This window comes from Capra hircus, chromosome 13, assembly GCF_001704415.2.
Source record: "Capra hircus breed San Clemente chromosome 13, ASM170441v1, whole genome shotgun sequence".
NCBI lineage: Eukaryota > Metazoa > Chordata > Mammalia > Artiodactyla > Bovidae > Capra > Capra hircus.
In genome coordinates this window covers 33,733,377-33,755,075 of record NC_030820.1, presented here as the reverse complement: position 1 = coordinate 33,755,075, position 21,699 = coordinate 33,733,377, and the positions used below count along the sequence as shown (strand labels likewise).

At 37.5% G+C, this 21,699-nt stretch overlaps 1 protein-coding gene across 9 annotated transcripts in view; it reads right to left on the bottom strand.

The window, feature by feature from the left end:
- Window positions 1-21,699, bottom strand: part of ZNF438 (zinc finger protein 438) — a 194,028-nt gene that overhangs the window by 34,526 nt on the left and 137,803 nt on the right. The window lies entirely within an intron of this gene.

Genomic DNA, 21,699 nt, shown 5'->3' with positions numbered 1-21,699 from the left:
CCATATTAATAAGCTATACAAATGTATATATAAATAAGACAAAGTCTTTGGAAAAATACAGGTAAATATTTTTTGCGCACTTCAAACACTGCCATGTTTCTAAGTATGATGCCAAAGACAAAGCCATTAAGGTAGAGACTGATGAATTTTTCCACTGAAAATTTTAAATGTTTTTAAAGTAGAAAACTAGGTAAAATAAAAGGGCATGACTTCTACTTCCAGCCAAGACTGAATAACAGAGGCCAGATTTTCCCTCCTTCCTGAAAGAATAAAGACACAGACAAAATACATGAAATAATATTTCAAAACAGTGAAACTCAAGTCACAAAGACTGATCTGTGAAAGAGAGAAAACATTTATTTTCTGTCACCCACATTACAGGAAAGGAGAACATTGACAGAAATGTCCAGAGTAATGAGGAAAAGAGCTGGAGAGAGAAGGAAAGAAAGGAATGAAGAGGGTCCTTATCAGGTATTCACTTGTGCACCTATCAGTACATACCATGGAGGAAACTACCTGAGGCCGGGAAAGATCCAAAGTGCCCAACACTCATGGAAGAACAGGTATATCACCTGCTCTTCCCAGTCAGACTGGAAAATCTCCTAAATCGTGGGACACTGGGTAGAGTATGAAGAAGAATCCTGCTTTAGTAAGGGGGAATAACTGACCCTATACCAAGCATTTCTTTGGTTTTACAAAACATATCTTAGAGAGAGACCGAAAAAGATCAAACTATTTCTAAGTGTTCTAGCTGTGTATTAAGAACAAAGCTCAAAAATATTTATAGAAAGACAAAAATATCCATCATCCAACAAAGTAAAATTCAGCTGACATGAATTATGACAGCTGACAAAGAATTATCAAAGAGGTAGGAAAATGCAAGTTTCAGAGAAAAAAATAATGACTGATCCTGATCTGACATAGATGTTAGAATTAGCAGACAAGGCCATTAAGTGTATAACCTGTATTTCATATGTTCAAAAATTTAAGTATGAACAGGAAAGATATAAAAATGACCCAAAAAAAGTTTCCAGAGATGTAAATTACAATACATAAAATTAAAAAGTACACTGGATAGGATTATCACCATATTAGAAGTGTTGGAAGAAGAATATTGGGAAACTTGTAGGCATAGAAATTGAGACTGTCCAAAATGAAACTCAGGAAGAAAGGAGTGAAAAGAAAAAAACAAACAAACCAGATCATCAGGACAGATCATCATTTGCACTCTAGGACAACTTTAAGCCACCTAATAGATCCAGTAACTGGAGAAGAAAGACATGGAAAATCAAAAAAATTATTTTTTAAAAAATAGTGGCAGAAACTTCCAAATTTGAATAAAGCTATAAATATATCCAAAAAGCTAAAAAAAAAAAAAAACAAAGAAACAAACCCTAAAGCACAAGAAACATGAAAACTACACCAATGCATACTATGACCAAATTGTCCAAAACTAGTAAAAAAAGGAAAAATTTAAAGTGAGATGATGCAACTGAGAAGAAAAGTGGAGCAGCATGTTTAAAGTACTGAAAGAAAAAAAAATTTGTAATCTAGAATTCTATGTTCATAGAACATATCTTTCAAAAATAAAAGAGAAACAAAGTCATTTTGGTTCATACAGAAGCTAAAGGAATTCATTATGAGCCCACCCAAACTACAAGGTGTAAAACGATGTCTTTTAAGCAGAAGGAATAGGATACCTGATTAGAATATAGATCTATACACAGAAAGGAATATTTTGATACTAGAAACGGGAACTTCATGGTAAGCATATAAGGTTTTTGTCTTGATACTCAAATTTTTAAAAAATATAACCCTTTAAATGAGAGAGGTGACACCACTACAGATATCACTGCTATTTAAAAATACCTGGCAATACGTTTGATAATTTAAATAAAATGAATAATTATTCTGAAAGACACAAGCTACCAAAGCTCATTCAAAAAGTGAGCCCTGTATTTTCAAAGAAATAGAATTTTTAGTTAAAATCACCCGTCAAAGAACTCTAGGTCTAGAAAGTTTCTTTGGAAAATTCTAACAAATATTTAAGGAAGAAATAATACCAATTATAAGCAAATTCTTTTAGAAAACTGAAAAGGAGGGAATTATAACTACCTAATTCCATGAGCCAGCATTATCCAGACACCAAAATCAGACAAAAAACCATAAGAAGGAAAGAAACCTCCAGACCAAAATCTCTCCTTAACATAAATGCAAAAATTGTAAGATGTCAGCAAATCAAATCCAACAATATGACACACCTTGACCATGTAAGGTTATCCTGGGAATGCATGCTTGTTTAATCAATGTAAATTTGATTTTAATCAAAATCAATGTAATTCATTGTATTTCTGAAGTGAAAAAAGGAAAACTGTATGATCATATCAATAGATGCAGAAAACACATGTGACAAAATCCAACATCCATTCCTTAAAAAATGATCATTTAGAAAAATAAGAATAGAAAGAAACTTCTTCAACTTGGTAAAAGGATATCTATGAAAAATCTACAGCTAGTATCATGCCAAACAGACTTCCAAACTCATTCTATGAGGCCACCATCACCCTAATACCAAAACCTGACAAAGATGCCACAAAAAAAGAAAACTACAGGCCAGTATCACTGATGAACATAGATGCAAAAATGCTTAACAAAATTCTAGCAATCAGAATCCAACAACACATTAAAAAGATCATACACCATGACCAAGCGGGCTTTATCTCAGGGATGCAAGGATTCCTCAATATCCACAAATCAATATAATACACCACATTAACAAATTGAAAAAAAAAAACCATATGATTATCTCAATAGATGCAGAGAAAGCCTTTGACAAAATTTAACATCCATTTATGATAAAAACTCTCCAGAAAGCAGGAATAAAAGGAACATACCTCAACATAATAAAAGCTATATATGACAAACCCACAGCAAACATTATCCTCAATGGTGAAAAATTGAAAGCATTTCCCCTAAAGTCAGGAACAAGACAAGGGTGCCCACTCTCACCACTACTATTCATCATAGTTCAAGTTTTGGCCACAGCAATCAGAGCAGAAAAAGAAATAAAAGGAATCCAAATTGGAAAAGAAGAAGTAAAACTCTCACTGTTTGCAGATGACATGATCCTCTACATAGAAAACCCTAAAGACTCCACCAGAAAATTACTAGAGCTAATCAATGAATATAGTCAAGTTGCATGATATAAAATCAACACACAGAAATCCCTTGCATTCCTATACACTAATAATGAGAAAATAGAAAAAGAAATTAAGGAAACAATTCCATTCACCATTGCAACGAAAAGAATAAAATACTTAGGAATATATCTACCTAAAGAAACTAAAGACTTATATATAGAAAACTATAAAACACTGGTGAAAGAAATCAAAGAGGACACTAATAGATGAAGAAATATACCATGTTCATGGATTGGAAGAATCAATATAGTGAAAATGAGTATACTACCCAAAGCAATCTATAGATTCAATACAATCCCTATCAAGCTACCAACGGTATTTTTCACAGAGCTAGAACAAATAATTTCACAATTTGTATGGAAATACAAAAAACCTCAACTAGCCAAAGCAATCTTGAGAAAGAAGAATGGAACTGGAAGAATCAACCTGCCTGACTTCAGGCTCTACTACAAAGCCAGTCATCAAGAAAGTATGGTACTGGCACAAAGACAGAAATATAGACCAATGGAACAAAATAGAAAGCCCAGAGATAAATCCACGCACCTATGGACACCTTATCTTCGACAAAGGAGGCAAGAATATACAATGGATTAAAGACAATCTCTTTAACAAGTGGTGCTGGGAAAACTGGTCAACCACTTGTAAAAGAATGAAACTAGAACACTTTCTAACACCATACACAAAAATAAACTCAAAATGGATTAAAGATGTAAACGTTAAGACCAGAAACTATAAAATTCCTAGAGGAGAACGTAGGCAAAACACTCTCTGACATAAATCACAGCAGGATCCTATATTCCAGAATATTGGAAATAAAAGCAAAAATAAACAAATGGGACCTAATTAAAATTAAAAGCTTCTGCACAACAAAGGAAACTATAAGCAAGGTGAAAAGACAGCCTTCAGAATGGGAGAAAATAATAGCAAATGAAGCAACTGACAAAGAACTAACCTCAAAAATATACAAGCAACTCATGCAGCTCAATTCCAGAAAAATAAATGACCCAATCAAAAAATGGGTCAAAGAACTAAACAGACATTTCTCCAAAGAAGACATACAGATGGCTAACAACACATGAAAAGATGCTCAACATCACTCATTATCAGAGAAATACAAATCAAAACCACAATGAGGTACCATTTCATGCCAGTCAGAATGGCTGCGATCCAAAAATCTACAAGCAATAAATGCTGGAGAGGGTGTGGGGAAAAGGGAACCCTCTTACACTGTTGGTGGGAATGCCAACTAGTACAGCCACTATGGAGAACAGTGTGGAGATTCCTTCAAAAACTGGAAATAGAACTGCCTTATGACCCAGCAAGCCCACCACTGGGCATACACACTGAGGAAACCAGATTTGAAAGAGACCCGTGTACCCCAATGTTCATTGCAGCACTGTTTATAATAGCCAGGACATGGAAGCAACGTAGATGTCCATCAGCAGATGAATGGATAAGAAAGCTGTGGTACATATACACAATGGAGTATTACTCAGCCATTAAAAAGAATACATTTGAATCAGCTCTAATGAGGTGGATGAAACTGGAGCCTATTATGCAGAGTGAAGTAAGCCAGAAAGGAAAACACCAATACAGTATACTAACGCATATATATGGAATTGAGAAAGATGGTAATGATAACCCTGTATGCGAGACAGCAAAAGAGACACAGATGTATAGAACAGTCTTTCGGACTCTGTGGGAGAGGGAGAGGGTGGGATGATTTGGGAGGATGGCATTGAAACATGTATAATACCATATAAGAAATGAATCGCCAGTCTAGGTTTGATGCAGGATACAGGATGCTTGGGGCTGGTGCACTGGGATGACCCAGAGGGATGGTATGGGGAGGGAGGTGGGAGGGGGGTTCAGGATTGGGAACACATGTACACCCATGGTGGATTCATGTTGATCTATGGCAAAATCAATACAATATTGTAAAGTAATTAGCCTCCAATTAAAATAAATAAATTTAAATTAAAAAAAAAGAAAAGAACTGGATGCTTTCCCTCTAAATTTACAAACAAGAGAAGGATATCTACTATTACAACGTTGATTCAATATTGCGTTGGAAGTTCCAGCCAGTGCAATAAAGCGAAAATGAATAAAATGCACCCATACTGAAAATTAAGACATAAAACATTCTTTATTTGCAGATGGAATGATTGTCTATGTAGAAAATTCAATGGAATCTATAAAAATAACTGAGTTTAACAAGCTTAAAGAATACAAGACCAATATACAAAAAGCAATTACATTTCATATACAAGTAACAATCAGAAACTGAAACAATAAAACTTTAAAATTTTAAATACTATTTGTAATGACATCAAAGATATGAAATAACTAAGGGTAAATCTAACAAAAAGATGTAAAATACTGAAAACTACAAAACAATGATATGAGAAATTTTTCAAGACCTAAGTGAATGGAGAGATATATACCATGTTCATAGGTCAGAAGACTCAATATTGTTAAAGTGGTAATTCTCTGCAAACAGGTGTTACAGATTCAATACAAGCTTAATAAAAATACCAACAGACATTGTATAGAAATTCACATGGAAATGCAAAGAACTTAGGTAGCCAAAATCATTTTTAAAAATAAGACAAAAGTGGACAGAAAATAATACTCTAATTTCGAGATTATTATAAAGCCAAAAGTATGATGACAGTTTAAAGATAAATTCATGTTGATGTATGGCAAAACCAATACAATATTTTAAAGTAATTAGCCTCCAATTTAAAAAATAAATTTATATTAAAAAAACAAATAGATCAATGGAACAGAATACAGAGTTCAGAAATACACACACACATATACAGCTGACTGATTTTTCTTGAAGGTGCAGAGGGAAATCAACACAGGAAAAAGAGTCACTTTAACAAATGTACTTGGACTACTGGACATCCATATGCAAAAAATGACAACAACACTGTGAGACATACCTCACACCACATATAAATCCAAGGGCATCACATATCTGAATGTAAAACCTAAAACTACAAAACTTCTAAAGCACTCTGGTTATTTATCATGCAAAGATATCTTATATAGGACATCTAAAGCATAATCCATAGAAAAGCTAACTAATAAGTAGACTCCAAAATTAAAGACTTCTGCTCTTTAAAAAACACTATTAAGAGAAGGAAAAAACAAGTCACAGAGTGGGAGAAAAATGACTGTAAATAATACATATAGAAAGACCTTATATCCGGAATAAAGTACTCTCAAAGCTTAATAATAAGAAAACAAACATGCAATTTAAAACAAGCAAAAGATCTAAAGAAATATTTCACCAAAAAAAAAGATATGGCTTGCAAATAAGGACATAAAAAGATGCTCAACACCATTAGTTATTAAAGAAATGTAAATTAAAACCACAAATAGATACACTCACACACCTATTAGAATGGCTAAAATATTTTTGAAGACTATACCAAGTGCTGACAAGAATGAACAGGAAGTGGAAGTCTTATACCCTGCTGGTGGTAATGTAAAACAGTACAATTACTTAGAAGAAAGTCAGGCATTTTCTTCACAAGATAAAGATACACCTACTATATGATTCAGTCAATCCCTTCGTACTTATTCAAGAGAAAAAAAGATCATGTTCACAAAGAATGTTCACAGCAGCTTTATTTATAGTAGCCCCAAACCAGAAGCAATCCAAATGTTCAACAACAGGTGAGAGTTTAAACAAACTGTGTTATATCCATTCAATGTAACACTTCTTGGCAATGTAAAGGGATAAATTACTGATCTGCACTACAGTATGGATGAATCTGCAAAAACATCATGCTGTGTGAAAGAAGACAGATAAAAGAAGGTATATGTGTTGTGACCTTAGTTTTATAAACTTTTAGAAAATGCATATTATAGTGACAAAAAGCTGATTAATAGTTGCCTGAGCGCAAGGAGACAAGGGGGGGTTGGAATGAAGTACTTACTTGGGCATGAGGAACATATATCCACCCATTAGGATGAACAACATATTCATTATCTCGATTGTGGTGACAGTGTCACAGGTATTACTTACATACAGCAAACTGCATCACATTGCATTTTAAATATGTGACATTTTTATATGCCAGTAACACCTTAAAATAGCTGTCAAAAATTAAGGCAAATTTATTGGGAAAAATTAGAAAACTCACAACAGATATATAGTTATACAGTTATTCATTTAACAGTCTTTGAGGTATGACTATGCAAGGACATGGGAGACATGGTCCTTGTGCTTGGATCTGGTATAAATAAATTAATGAGAAAGCTCTCCATAAAACATAAAACTAGCAGACTTCAGAAACTTATGAAAGAGGACAAACCAGTAATCATCTGAATGTTCAGCCTGACTAATAATCATATAAATGCAAATTTCAAAAATAAAATTTCTTTGCCTATAAATTGGCAAAAACAAACAAAATGCCTGCTTGGAAAAAGTCTGCAGAGATGTACATGCAAACTGGGAGGTATTTTTGCAAGATACATCCTAAGCCTTACAGTTCTGCACTCCTTTTGATCCAGAGTGTCCTTACCCATCAGAAAATCATGATAAATGTGCAGAGCTACATACTACCATCTTCATTATCATCATCCACGTTACCTTTTTAAAATTCTTCAGGGTACCATTTAATATACACACAAAATAAAGCCCCTCAGTAAATTAGGATCTATCTATCTATCTTTTTAATGAAACTATTATAAGACTGTTTCTTAAAATATTTAAAATTATGAAAAATGCTTACTACACATTTTTGTATGAGAGGGGTTGGTTATGGAGTGGTATGGTTCAATTATTTTCCCTAATATTCACATAAGAGAAACTACCAAACATTAAAAGTGGCTACTTCTGAGTGAGGAATTAAATTGCTGTTTAACTTTTCCTTTTTTTTTTTTCTAGTTTTGGCTGAGATGGGTCTTCATTGCAGGATGTGGGCTCTCTAGCTGTAGTGCCCAGGTTTCCCTAGTTGCAGTGCATGGGCTCAGTAGTTGCCTCATGTGAGCTTAGGTGCCCTGCAGCATGTGGGATCTTAGTTGTCTGACCAGGCATTGAACCTGTATCCCCGGCACTGGAAAGTGGATTCTTAACCACTAGACCATCAGGGAAGTCCTTTAACTTTCCTTATGGTTATGGATATACTACTAAGTTTACCCAATGAAAAAATACTATCTCTGCAATTAAAAAAAAAGGCAGAACAAAAATGCTATATTAGATAAGGATTGCCATTAAAATACTTTTCCCCCCAATAAAATACTATACACCCCCCAATATCATGGTATTTAAAATAGGTAATTCACTAAAATGGAGTCTGTTATCTTCTGCCACATAAAACATGATAGTATTTAATTCTATTGTAGTTATGAAAAATGAAAAAAAATGTAATAAATACACCTAATGCTTATTTTAAAAAGCACCTGAATAATCACAATATTGTATCCTCTGATTGGGTTGAAAATAAAAGGTCATTATATGAATGTTCCAGAGGAAAAGATACATTAAAAAGTCACATAAGTTCTATCAGCATTTTTCAAATATTACACAAGCAAAGCCAAGGCCATCTTGACTCAGGGTACCATGATACAGCAATAGCAGCCACTGTGTCCTTCACAGTCCAGAGAATCTCTGATCATTATAACCTGGCTTTTCTTACTTGCATGCTAAAAAGTACATTAAGTAGAAAAATCTATCAGAAAGGAACAAAAATTAAAGAACGCAATGAATGAACATCATTGATTACAGCAAGACAATATAATATGCTTTATAAATCACTCATATGGTTACTTTTCATTTTAGTTAATATGTCATTTTTAAACTGAGCTGATTAAAAATGAAAATTGGGTGAATTGGTTATATGAGAATTGACAGCTCAATGGTGCTAGAAATGGAAATCTTCCATTTATTCCTGGTTGAGGAAACCTAAGGTACATCATGCCTTCTCTTTGCTCTACTGCCTTGACAAGGTTCCTAAAAATACATTTAGAAAGAATCTTATATGAAAAAATCTTAAATGAAAAACCTTTGCTCCATGCTCAATAAGCTTATTATCATTAACCCAGAGTGGGAATATGTGTTTAAAAGTGTGTTCTTATGTGTGTATTTGGGCACCACTCAGAGAGGTGCAATGTCGAGTTACTCTAGATTATTAAGGGAATTTAATATTATCTGATTAATTTTACGGAGTTATTTCCAGGGGAACTATTTTCTACAGAATAAACACTGCTATTCAGATAGATGCCATAACATAATAAATTTGGTCAGAAGAACATAAAGCATGAAAAAATTGAACAAGGTGAAAAAGTCTTTGGCTGTGTCAGTTCAGTTCAGTCACTCAGTCGTGTCCGACTCTTTGCGACCCCATGAATCGCAGCACGCCAGGCCTCCCTGCCCATCACCAACTCCCGGAGTTCACTCAGATTCACGTCCATCAAGTCAGTGATGCCATCCAGCCATCTCATCCTCTGTTGACCCCTTCTCCTCCTGCCCCAATCCCTCCCAGCATCCGAGTCTTTTCCAATGAGTCAACTCTTCGCATGAGGTGGCAAAGTACTGGAGTTTCAGCTTTAGCATCATTCCTTCCAAAGAACACCCAGGGCTGATCTCCTTTAGAATGGACTGGTTGGATCTCCTTGCAGTCCAAGGGACTCTCAGGAGTCTTCTCCAACACCACAGTTCAAAAGCATCTATTCTTTGGCTCTCAGCTTTCTTTATAGTCCAACTCTCACATCCATACATGACCACAGGAAAAGCCATAGCCTTGACTAGACAGACCTTTGTTGGCAAAGTAATGTCTCTGCTTTTGAATATGCTATCTAGGTTGGTCATAACTTTTCTTCCAAGGAGTAAGCATCCTTTAATTTCATGGCTTCAATCACCATCTGCAGTGATTTTGGAGCCCCAAAAAATAAAGTCTGACACTGTTTCTACTGTTTCCCCATCTATTTGCCATAAAGTGATGGGACCAGATGCCATGATCTTGTTTTCTGAATGTTGAGCTTTAAGCCAACTTTTTCACTCTTCTCTTTCAATTTCATCAAGAGGCTTTTTAGTTCCTTTTCACTTTCTGCCGTAAGGGTGGTGTCATCTGCATATCTGAGGTTACTGATATTTCTCCCGGGTGCAGAGGTTAAAGCGTCTATCTGCAATGTGGGAGACCTGGGTTCAACCCCTGGGTCAGGAAGATCCCCTGGAGAAGGAAATGGCAACCCACTCCAGTATTCTTGCCTGGAGAATCCCATGGACGGAGGAGCTTGGTGGGCTAGAGTCCACGGGTCACAAAGAGTCAGACACGACTGAGCGACTTCACTTTCACTTTCAATCTTGATTCCAGCTTGTGCTTTGGATATATAGCCACTGGTTACTTGTAACAGGCTCTTTTTTATATATTAAGATAATACTACTAACCTACCACTGACTGGGCAGCTGTTTTTCTCCCAGGCCTTCCTCCAGTTTTGATTTTACAGTGATCTTGTGGCTCTGGATTTCAAAGCACTGCACAGTGATTGGCCCACAGATTTTAGGTTTGAGGCTAGAGCTAGAGTTGGTGAATTTACAGAAAACACCTTCCCCTCTTCTATACTGAGTGCTTACTACATGCTAGACCTACAAAGTGATACAAACACACATACACACACCCCTCTATCCTCACGAGAGAATCAGCACTGTCAAAATCTTTCAAGTAAAAAACTGAGGCCCAAAGAAATTAAGTAACTTGCTCAAGGTCACTAGGATGAGCCAGAACTGATTCTCCAGGTGTGTCTGGTTCTTAAACTCATCTACACACTCCTATTTTACTGCGTTCAGTCTTCCTTCCCCACCATCTTGCCTCCACTTTTCTCTCTGGTGAACGCCTGTACAAGTGTGTACCAAGTCAATGGAAATAGAGAGAGAAGGTCTGCTGCTGGAAATCAGAATTAAAGTAAAATCAGTGAAAGAAAGAGTGGGAACCAAGGAAATGGGAAAAAGTGAGTTAGATAAGCTGGGAAAGGAGTGAACCTGGGAAACGAAAGAACTCAGTGGGAAATGATAGTCATCTTGAAATATCTGAAAGTCACCTTGAAACACCTGAAGAGACGTGACATGGAAGAAAGATGAGAGGAATCCTATGTAACCTGAGCGCACAGCCCAACCAGGAAGGGAGACCAGTTACAAGGAAACCAATGTCATGTGAACACAAGGTAGCACTTTCCGTGACCACTTATACTCCACTATGGAAATTACTCGGTAATGTGCTGCAGGAAACACTGAACTCTGTCATTGGAAATGCTGAAGGAGAAGCTGGCTTGAAGCTGTTCACCCAGCCCTAAGAACTGTCATCACAGACTTTAGGAATATGGCAGGAAAGGACTCAGAGAGGCTGTATAACCCCAGACATCATCTAAGTGAAAAAGTTGCGTTTTCTTTTTTTTTCACTGAATTAAGGAAAGGGTCATGACCCAGCAGAGGAAGTGGAAGGAACAGCCTGAATAAACCTGTGAAGTATTCAGTGCTGCTCTTGTCCGTTTACAGACATGGGTATTGTTTGAAAATGTTGAATGCGTTTGAGGATGAATTTTCCTACCCTGTTTTATTTCACGTGCCCATTATATTTCACTATTTAAAAAAAAAACTTTTCAAATCAACTTTACTGAGGTATAATTTACATACAGCAGACATATATATATCTGTGTAGCAATCAGTCTTTTTTCTACATTTTATAATGTTTTGATATACTAGGGGCTGGCTGGCTGGACAGAGTACCCCTTCTGTTCTTGCTTTGTCGCTAAGGTGGGTACGACTCTCTGTCCATAGGATTTCCCGGGCAAAGAATGGGTTGCCATTTCCTTCTTCAGGGGATCCTCCCGACCCAGGGATCAAACCCACATCTCCTGCATTGGCAGGTGGATTCTTTATCACTGAGTCACCAGGGAAGCATGCCACTTCCAGGGCTAGCTAATCCTAGACAAACCCTGGGGAGCACACCTTTCACTGCCAAGTCCATATCCCCAACCTCCTCCTTTATGGAACTTCACACATAAGTCAACATTTTCCTGGGCTTCAGCCACCCAAGGACCAGGCATTGGACAATTAGGACTATCATGTAGCCTGAAACCACTGAAACTGTTCAAACTAGGCAATCTAAAATGATCTCTCTTGCTCTACCTTGCCTTTCCCAGGGAGACCACGATAAAGGCACCAGGCCATGCTTGCCCATCCCTCCTCCCCATTGACCAGCCCTGGAACCTCCCATGGGGCCCTGAATGCCTGGCACACCCCCTCTCTTAGGAACTGTAAGTAATAACTTCTTCTTTCAAAGGCAGTTGGCGCTGTCTGTACCCCTACCATACCCGATGAAAACAAAATCCCAGATATGTTACAAGAAATATAGACATGAACATCAAAAGTCCCCTCATTACCTGAAAGAGTCCCCTTGTGCTCTTTTATGGTCAATCCCCACCTCTCCTTCCTGGCCCTAGGCAACTACTGACGCTTTTTGTCACCATGAATTAGCTTTGCCTGTTCTAGAATTTCATATCATTTCGTATAAATCAAACAGTATCATTTTATTATGTGGATCAGTAGATCATTTCTTTCTATTGCTGAATGGATTCCATCCTATGACCAGAATGCAATTTGTCCATCCATTAACCCATGGCTGAGCATCTGAATTGTGATCAGTTTTTGGCTCTCATGAATAAAATTGCTATAAATATCTGTGTCCAAGTCTTTGTGTAAATAAACATGTTCATATCTCTAGGGTGAAACTGCCTAGCATGAAACTGTTGAGTGGTATAACTACAAGCAACTGCCTGTTTTTTAAAGCAGCTGTACTATATTTCATTTATTTTAAAAAAATAACCGTTTTAAAGCATTGATAGAATTCAAGTTTCTTCAGATTTTTATATAAATAAGAGGACCCAGTATCATAAAGCTCAATTTTATCAAAATAATATAATCTTAAAGAGAAGTTGCTCAGTAGTGTCCAACTCTTTGAGACCCCAGGGACTGTAGCCCACCAGGTTCCTCTGTCCATGGGATTTCCCAGGCAAGAGTACTGGAGTGGGTTGCTATTTGCTTCTCCTGGGGATTTTCCCGACCCAGGGATCAAACCTGGGTCTCAGGTATTACGGGCAGATGCTTTACTGTCTGAGCCACCGGTACCCAAATTCTGACTAATTTGCTCAGTTATAACCAAATGCTTATTCCTATCTCAATCTGTCCTACTTAAGGAACAAATAATTTTAAGAAACAAACATTATAAAATTCTCAAGCTGGTGGAAAAGAATTAGAACAGGTGAAAGAAAATCTACAGCATAAATTCTGACCCACTTTGAAAATTAACTGCTTATATTAGTATTTGCGTTAATATCTTTGACAATCGTTCTCTGCCCAAATGGTTGCACACTGCTAACAAGTTCAATAAAACAGTGCCTCTTTAAATTCAGATATTTCTGAATGTCAGCCAGTAAATGCTTTACAGAGTCATCCTGAGGGACTAGTTTGTTTAAGACCCTCTGAGGCAACTTTTCTACCGAGAGCTGGGGAAAGTCTGGCAGTCACCCAATTTCCCCTGATTTTAGACCTGTTGCTTCGGTGATCTCACCAGATACTCACTGCTGTTTCCCAACAAAAACCCTGAAAGACAAGACTGACCTTTAATTTTCAGGACCCCATTCTAGTCCCATCTCAGCTGTGCAATGCATTCAAAAGTTGTAGAAGGATCCTTGAACCGAGTAGGAAGATGTATGTTTTTAACCAAAATGTTTTACCATGTGACCCTGAACAAGTCACTGAATCTTTTTGTCTGTTTCAGTTTCCTTATGTTAGAAAGGGAGAGATAATATTACTTAACCCATTTGGCTGATGAAAGGATTAAATTAGAATACTATGTGTTGACAATACTTGGTTAAAAAAGAACTATTTAAAAAACAAGGTATTACTTATGGTAGTCGAGGTCTGTAGTATTCTTCCAAAAGGAAAAAAAAAAAAGGTTACTATTATCTCTGGCATTTCCAAGAAAAACAAGGAATATACTAGAACAGACTTTGAAATACAAATAGTATCATTTTCCATGGTAAGATCTAATCATTTACCCTCGTAAAGTGGGAGCACACATAGATATCCATGCTCTTTCACATGTGTTCCACACGTGACGAGACCAGGCAGGTTACAGTATTTAGGAGGGCATTCTTCTACCTTAATAAAAATCTACCAGGAAAGTATGTTCCAGCCTTAGGTCTTTTTTTTCCTCCCTTCAACAGATTTTCTATAAAATTACTTCAACTCCTGAGACTCTAACCACACCTATAAATTTGTATTTCTATTTCCAAATTCCAGGGTGAAATGTTCTCAGCTTACTATTATACACAGCTCCACTTGGCTACCTGCAAACTAAAGACAGTTCCTGCTTCCAAAATTAAATTTTTTCAAATTCATTGAGGTGTAATTAAATGACAAACACAATTGTATGTGCTGAATGTGTACAATGCGATGACACAGGCAGACTTTGTGAAATGGTTACCATAGTCAGGTAATTGGCCAGCACCTCTCGTAGTTACTTTTCTTCCCCCCCTCTGGTAAGAATACTTAAGTTGCGGTAAGAACACTTCAGGTTTACTCTCTTGGCAGATTTCAAGAACACGACACAGTAATACTAGCTGCAGTCACCATGCTGTACATTAGATCCCCAGGATTTATTCATCTTATCTTCCCCAGAAATAAGCACTTTGAATTCTTAGAGCTGACTGTTCTGGTATTTATACCTCCATTCTGTCAATAACATGCTTATAATCTTACTTCTTAACTGTTCAGTGTTAGGCAGTATCTACTGGTGCCCCACCGTGAAAGATGAAGATTTATCTCTGTTTCTATCCTCAATCAACAACATGCTTGCTCAATAATTTTTCTGAGCATAGAATTCCAAGTTGAAATTTCCACTGTCTTCTGGTTTCCAATGTTGCTGTTAAGAAACCTGAAGCTATCTATGATCCTTTATATGCAATCTTTTTTTTTTTCTCTATGGAAACAAAGTTTAGAAATTTCACAGTGAAGTGTCTTAGTCTATTTTCAACCATTTGCCAAGTAGCTGGTGGGCCTTTTCAATCTGGAGAAACTCTAGATCCTGAGACATTTTCTTCAATTATTTTTCTGAGACTTCCTAATATATTTTTCTCTGTTCTTTTCCCCTTTAACTCTTCTTATTCAGATGTTTACCCTCCTTGGACTGTTAAACCTCTTTTCCCTTTTTCACATGTTTTACTTCTTTTATTTGTGCTGTTTCTGGAAAAATTCCTTAACTTTATCTTTTAGTGTTTTAATTGAGTTCCACTGGACATCTTTACCCAGTAGTCTGTGAAGGGTCTTTTTCATGCAAATCTAATGATTATCATGTTTTCCCCAGGTTTCAAGTCCATCAGTGGCTTCTTGTTGTCCACGAGATACAGCCAGACCTCTTCAGTCCAGCACACAAAGATTTCACACACTAGCCTGTGTGGCTGTCACCACTACATTTGTTAAGAGCTGCATCTCAACAGTCACGTTATAGGCCAGCTCTCAGTCGCCTCCACGATTCTTCATGGAATTGCCTTCTTGCCTCTGCCTTGCTACATAGTTCCTACTCATTTCTTCCGCAATGTCTACCTGGCCAATTCAAGACATTTCTATTGATCTGTCCATTACCCTTCAACACACTTTGACTGGCTCTCTTAGGACATAGCATCTGTTTAACTTTGTCCATATTCCCTTTAAATTTGCAAGTTTTATGACATCAGGGACAAAAATACCATATTTATCTTTGTATTTCCGGAACCTAGAAATGACTGGCTTGCAATAAGGTTTAACAAATGATTACTGGATGACTAAATGTCAAGAATCCTGTAAAAATAAGACTGCTAAAAATTATTTAGCAATACTTGCATAGTCCCATCAAGTATTTTTCATACCGCTTGAATCTTTTATTTTCAACAGATGGGTTTCTAAAATTCTGAGTCATTTTTAAAATGAATAGTGATTTTTGAAATCTGAAGTAATATCTTATTAATTTTGCCACTACTATACTTTTCCATAACTTAGAGTAACAGATAAATGATTAGGTTAATTTTTTCAGTAATACATTTCCTTTGATTTCTACAGATTGCCTGGCTGTGTTTTTAGAAAGACTTGAACCACTCCTAAAATGACTTAAAAATTATATTATGCAAAGGTAAAGAAGATCCTAGTGTCTTCAGTTTCTCTAGTAGCAGGCTTTGGATGTTTCATATATATCAACATTTTTAAGTGTCATTAACTACTGAAAACAATAATTTCCAAATAAATAAACCTATAAAACAATAATTCCCAAAATTATCTATAAAAGCAGTAATTTGACATTGCTGCTTTCCTGTTAAAAGGCCTCAGTGCATTTTAGTTAAGTCTAAAATGACCCAAGTTTTAGGCATGTTTTAACAAACAGGCATTCTTCCATTCCTTATTCATTCAAATGTAAAAGATAAAGATGTAAGAAAAACAGTTGCCTCTTTCTACATCAAACAGAGCATCTTTGGAATTTCCAGCCTGGATTCTCAATGCTAAAAGAATGGATTGTTCAGGCCTGTGAGGTTACCATCATGATGAAGATGAAAGCATTTCAAAAGAGAACTGTGCCATTTGGTAACAAATGACATACTGCATCAAATAAAAAGGCTGTCACCTACATATACTGTGAGACTGGTCAGTATTTTGCTTCCTTCCGTCAGCCTGGTGGTAGTATTTCTATCCATTTGGGATTTAATTTATTACTTTGAAATGATCATTTTCACCACTCTTATCTACCTTCAGTGACAATCATCTCTAGGTTTAGAGAAAACAGATCTACTTTGAAGACTTTGGAGATCATTTTTGGATTCCTAAGGTTCTTTTTTGGCTGCCAAGCACCAAAGAGTTTTGGTGGCATCACCACAGACCAGCTGGTGTACTTTCAACAACTACTGGATTGACCAAAATCACTTGGGTATCTCCACAAGATGTTAACAGAAAAACCTGAATGAACTCTTTGGCCAACTCAATGTTTCTACCACCTGCCTGTATCGGGGAATTCTAACTTCCCCACAGCACTGCCAGGATGGGCCCTTCCTCTCTTAGCCCTGTCCCATCTCTAGCTCTTTTCTTCTCTACAGTCCACACTGAATTAAAATCCCATCAATTAGCTTTACAAAGACTGCTCCATTAAAAAAGCAACCGAACCCACTGCTCTGCTCTGTTTCCTGCTGACTTCATCTATGTTCTGTAGTTTTTCATGTTGCGTGTCAACCACTGCTTCATAAATGATTCTGATGATTTTTCTTCCTTTTCACAAAGTGTATCAGACTCTTTGTGACCCCATGTACCCCATGTACTGCAGCCTGCTCCTCTGTCCATGGAATTCTCCAGGCAAGACTACTGGAGTGGATAGCTATTTCCTCTCCAGGGGATCTTCCCAACCCAGGGATCGATCGAACCTGGGTTTCCCACATTGCAGGGCGGTTCTTCAGTGTCTAACTCACCAGGGAAGCCTCTCCTCTTCTAAAATAACTTTTTTCACCATTCCCCTGGAGCACCCCAGTCACAGGTTTACCTCTGCAGCATTACCTAATTTTTTTTTTTTAATTTCCTGTCACAGATGGCTATGGTCTATCACTTAGGTCATCAAAAATGATTATCTTCAACGTGGAAAAAGTGAAACAAAAATGAACAAAAGCCTGACTCTTGTCTTGTAACCCCAATTTCCCTACTTGGAGGCAACAATTCTTAGCACCTTTGTGGGAATCCTTCTAGTAACAGTCTGTATGTAGACAAGCCAACATGTGTAGAAACAGGCTGTATCACCCATTCTCCCCTCCCCAAACTGAGCAGATTACACCTGCTACTCTCTCATTTAATATGTTTTCAGCTCTCCATGTCAGCACTCATAGATCCTGTTCATTCTCTGCAAAGGCTATATAGTACCTCACTGCAAAGAACCATAGTTTATTAACCAGCCAACTGCCAATTGACAATGAGACTGTTCTCAGCCTTCTGCTCTTACACACAAAACTTTAGCATGCATTTGTATAATCACAACCCTGCTAGCATGTGTGAGTCCATCTGAACAGTGAAGTCACAGTAAGAAATTTCTGGGTCAATTTAAAATTGTTATGGATATTACCATATTGTCACTCAAGGAACTTGTACTGACTTATCCAATGATGCATGAAAGTGCTTCCAAACTACTATCTGCCATTTTTTTAAAAATGTGAGCCTTTTAAAGTCTGTATTGAATTTGTTATAATATTGCTTCTGTTTTTTTTTTTAATGTTTTGGTTTTTGGGCCATGAGGCACATGGACTCTTAGTTTCCCGACAAGAGATAGAACCTGCACCCCCTCTACGCAAGGTGAAGTCTTGGCCACTTGATCACCAGGGAAGTCTTCACTATTTGCCAAATTTGCCACAACTTTTCAATCAACTATCCAAAAGTTTCAAAGACTCCAGCATACCTAGATAGTTTTCTTAATTCTAGTTGAATAGACAAATATTTCTCTTTGTTGAAATACACAAACTCTGACAATAAAATGAAAACCAAGTTTCATCTCTCGAGGATCTGGAAGAGTGATCATTTACAGGAAGTCCCTGACGGACTAGAGAAGGGAAAACAAGTCCGTGCATCTGCCCTGCATCACCTATAGGAAGTGGGCATGAGGGCCACAGAGTGTAGCCCATGAGTTGGTGTCAGCCCATTCTTGCTAGGAAAGTGGAAAGACAAAGTGATTTCCTAATTGAGAAAGTCAAGCCAGATAAAGTTATAGGAGGGGAAGAAATTCTACCTATTTGAAAAACTTGCCTTTGAGAAAATGTTTCTCTTTTCAAGACATCACAGAATGTACAGGTGTAGTTTAAGAGATAATTTTACAGTGCAAAAAGGGTGGTCCTTTGTCTAAGATGAAATGGGGGTCTTCAATGAGGTGCTACAACTGAGGATCAGGTGAACCCAATTAACCCAATTTTTACTTGTCCTTACTAAGTGGTTTATTTTAGATGCACACAACTCCCTGAATCCTTTAGGGTATGACTAGGAAAAACCATAAACAGGCTTTAAAGGTCATGACATTAATTTTCCTGTCATTCTCATGCTTTAAATAGGCATCAAAAAACTAAAAAATCTTGTCCTCTGGGAAGGAAGGCAAATCTGAAACTAATTATGGTAGTTATTATTGTAATACTATTAAATTAAATGCTATGACCCCAGCTAAATTTATTTCGGTACCTTTTGTTAATGAGTAAACCTTCTCAAACAAGATTTCTGCATCCTCTCACATAGCAAAATGATGCGCCAGAGGACTGATAGGACTAAGTCACCACTCAGTAACCTGAATTCCTCACTCACCTAAAGCTGAAGTGAAAAGTTTAATAAGTATACATGGAATGCTTTTGCAGAAAATTCTGTATCTGTTACAAAGCTGTATTTAAGGAGTAAAATCCTCAGGTGAGTAGAAGACTGAACCATGAGTCTTATCTGCAATGGGCTGTCTTCAGTTGTCTATTTCAGCAACTGAAGGCTTGCTCATAACTATTTCGATGTATTTATACCTAAAAGAGGGGCTTCCCTGATAGCTCAGTTGGTAAAGAATCTGCCTGCAACGCAGGAGACCTCGGTTCAATTTCTGGGTCAGGAAGATCCACTGGAGAAGGGATAGGCTACCCACTCCAGTATTCTCGGGCTTCGCCTGTGGCTCAGCTGGTAAAGAATCCACCTGCAATGTGGGAGACTTGGGCTCAATCCCTGGGTTAGGAAGATCCCCTGGAGAAGGGAAAGGCTACCCACTCCAGTATTCTGGCCTGGAAAATTCCATGGACTGTATAGTCCATGGGGTCGCAAAGAGTCGGACATGACAGCGACTTTCACTTTCACATCTAAAAGAAAATAAAGGGGGATGGATATCTCAGTAGCTTCTTTTTTCTGCTTAAGTTTCTAAGGCTCAAACTGCTTTCTTAGATGTTCAGAGGACAAGATGTCAAGAGGCCACATTGAAGCTTAAGGATTTTCTGGTAGTTGCTTGACCAACACCTGGGCACCAGGTGAAAGAGGAAGCCACCGGACCTGGTACTTAGGAAGTGTTTGCTGTGTGTGTCTCCTAGTGACTGGAAATCTGAATGATATCCACAGAGACTCCACTGGGCTTGTTTTTGTTTTTAAATCAGCTCCTTCCAACCTTTTCTTTTTTAAATTTTTATATGTACTTTTTACTTTTGGCTGTGAAGGCTTTCTCAAGTTGCAGCGTGAGGGCTTCTCAATGTGGAGCACTACTGCCCTAGAGCCCACCATTGGGCCTGTTTTAATCCTATAAAGGCTGCGAGAGGGGAGGGTTGAGGACACTGAATGATGAGTTTGGGTGGGTGGGAAGGGAAAGTCAGGCAAGAAGATGAGCTACAAACATCCTCATGGGACTAACAAGCAGAGGCAAGGGGAATGAGTATAAACCACACAAGAAAGAAAAAGCAAGTGGGAGGAAAACAGGAACAATGGCAACATTATTTTAGAAGGAGAAATGGCATGTGAGGGAAATAAAAAGCACTTAAATTCCAGGTTCCTTAAATATCTCAGAAGATACAGAGAATCAGTTAAGGGCCAGTTCTTCCCTTCTCTACTACAGCCAGAAAGACACCTACAGACTCTGTGTGCATTGCCAGTCGTCTAAGCAGTCAATAACCATCAACTGGTTGTTAAATGATCTTCTTGTTCATCAACGGCAACAGCTTATTAAAATTTAAGGCGAGCTAAATGAAGTTAAATATTTTAAGAGCATCTTATACTTCTCTAAATTTGAAAGTTAGGCTTTAAATAAAGCTTTCGAGTTATCTCTATTTGTTTAGAGGTGTTGACTATGAGGGATCACCTCATAGGAAAGATGAGAAACAGAAGAGGGTGGAAAGAAATAGGGGGGCCGTTTGTCTTGCAGGCCTCTCTACAAAGGTTCATTGTACACACAGGAACTCCAAATCAAAGGATCTGATTAGTAGCGTTTTCTAATCTTTTGTTTTCATGTACTTGGCCATGGTCTCCAAATCTATTCCTTCACACTTTTTTAATTTGCATCTCAAACTGCTTTTTGTGCTCCAAGTGTATACAGTGTCATATTAGCAAGTGAAGCAATTTTTAAAAATTATTTACTCATTTTAATTTTTGGTTGTACTGGGTCTTCATTGCTGCGCAGGCTTTTTTCTAGTTGCGGAGAGTGGGGCTACTCTCTAGTTGCAGTGCACGGGCTTCTGGCGGCTTTTCTTGCTGCCGAGCAAAGCACGGGCTCTAGGCACATGGGCTAGTGTAGCTGCATGAGAGCTCAGTAGTTCTGGCTTGCGGGCTCTGGAGCCCAGGCTCAGTAGTTGTGGTGCATGGGCTTAGCTGTTCCATGGCATGAGGAATCTTCCCAGACCAGATATCAAACCTGTGTCCCCTACACTGGCAGGTGGGCGCCTATACACTGTACCACCAGGGAAGCAATTTTTTAAGCCAGTGTATGATGGTGCT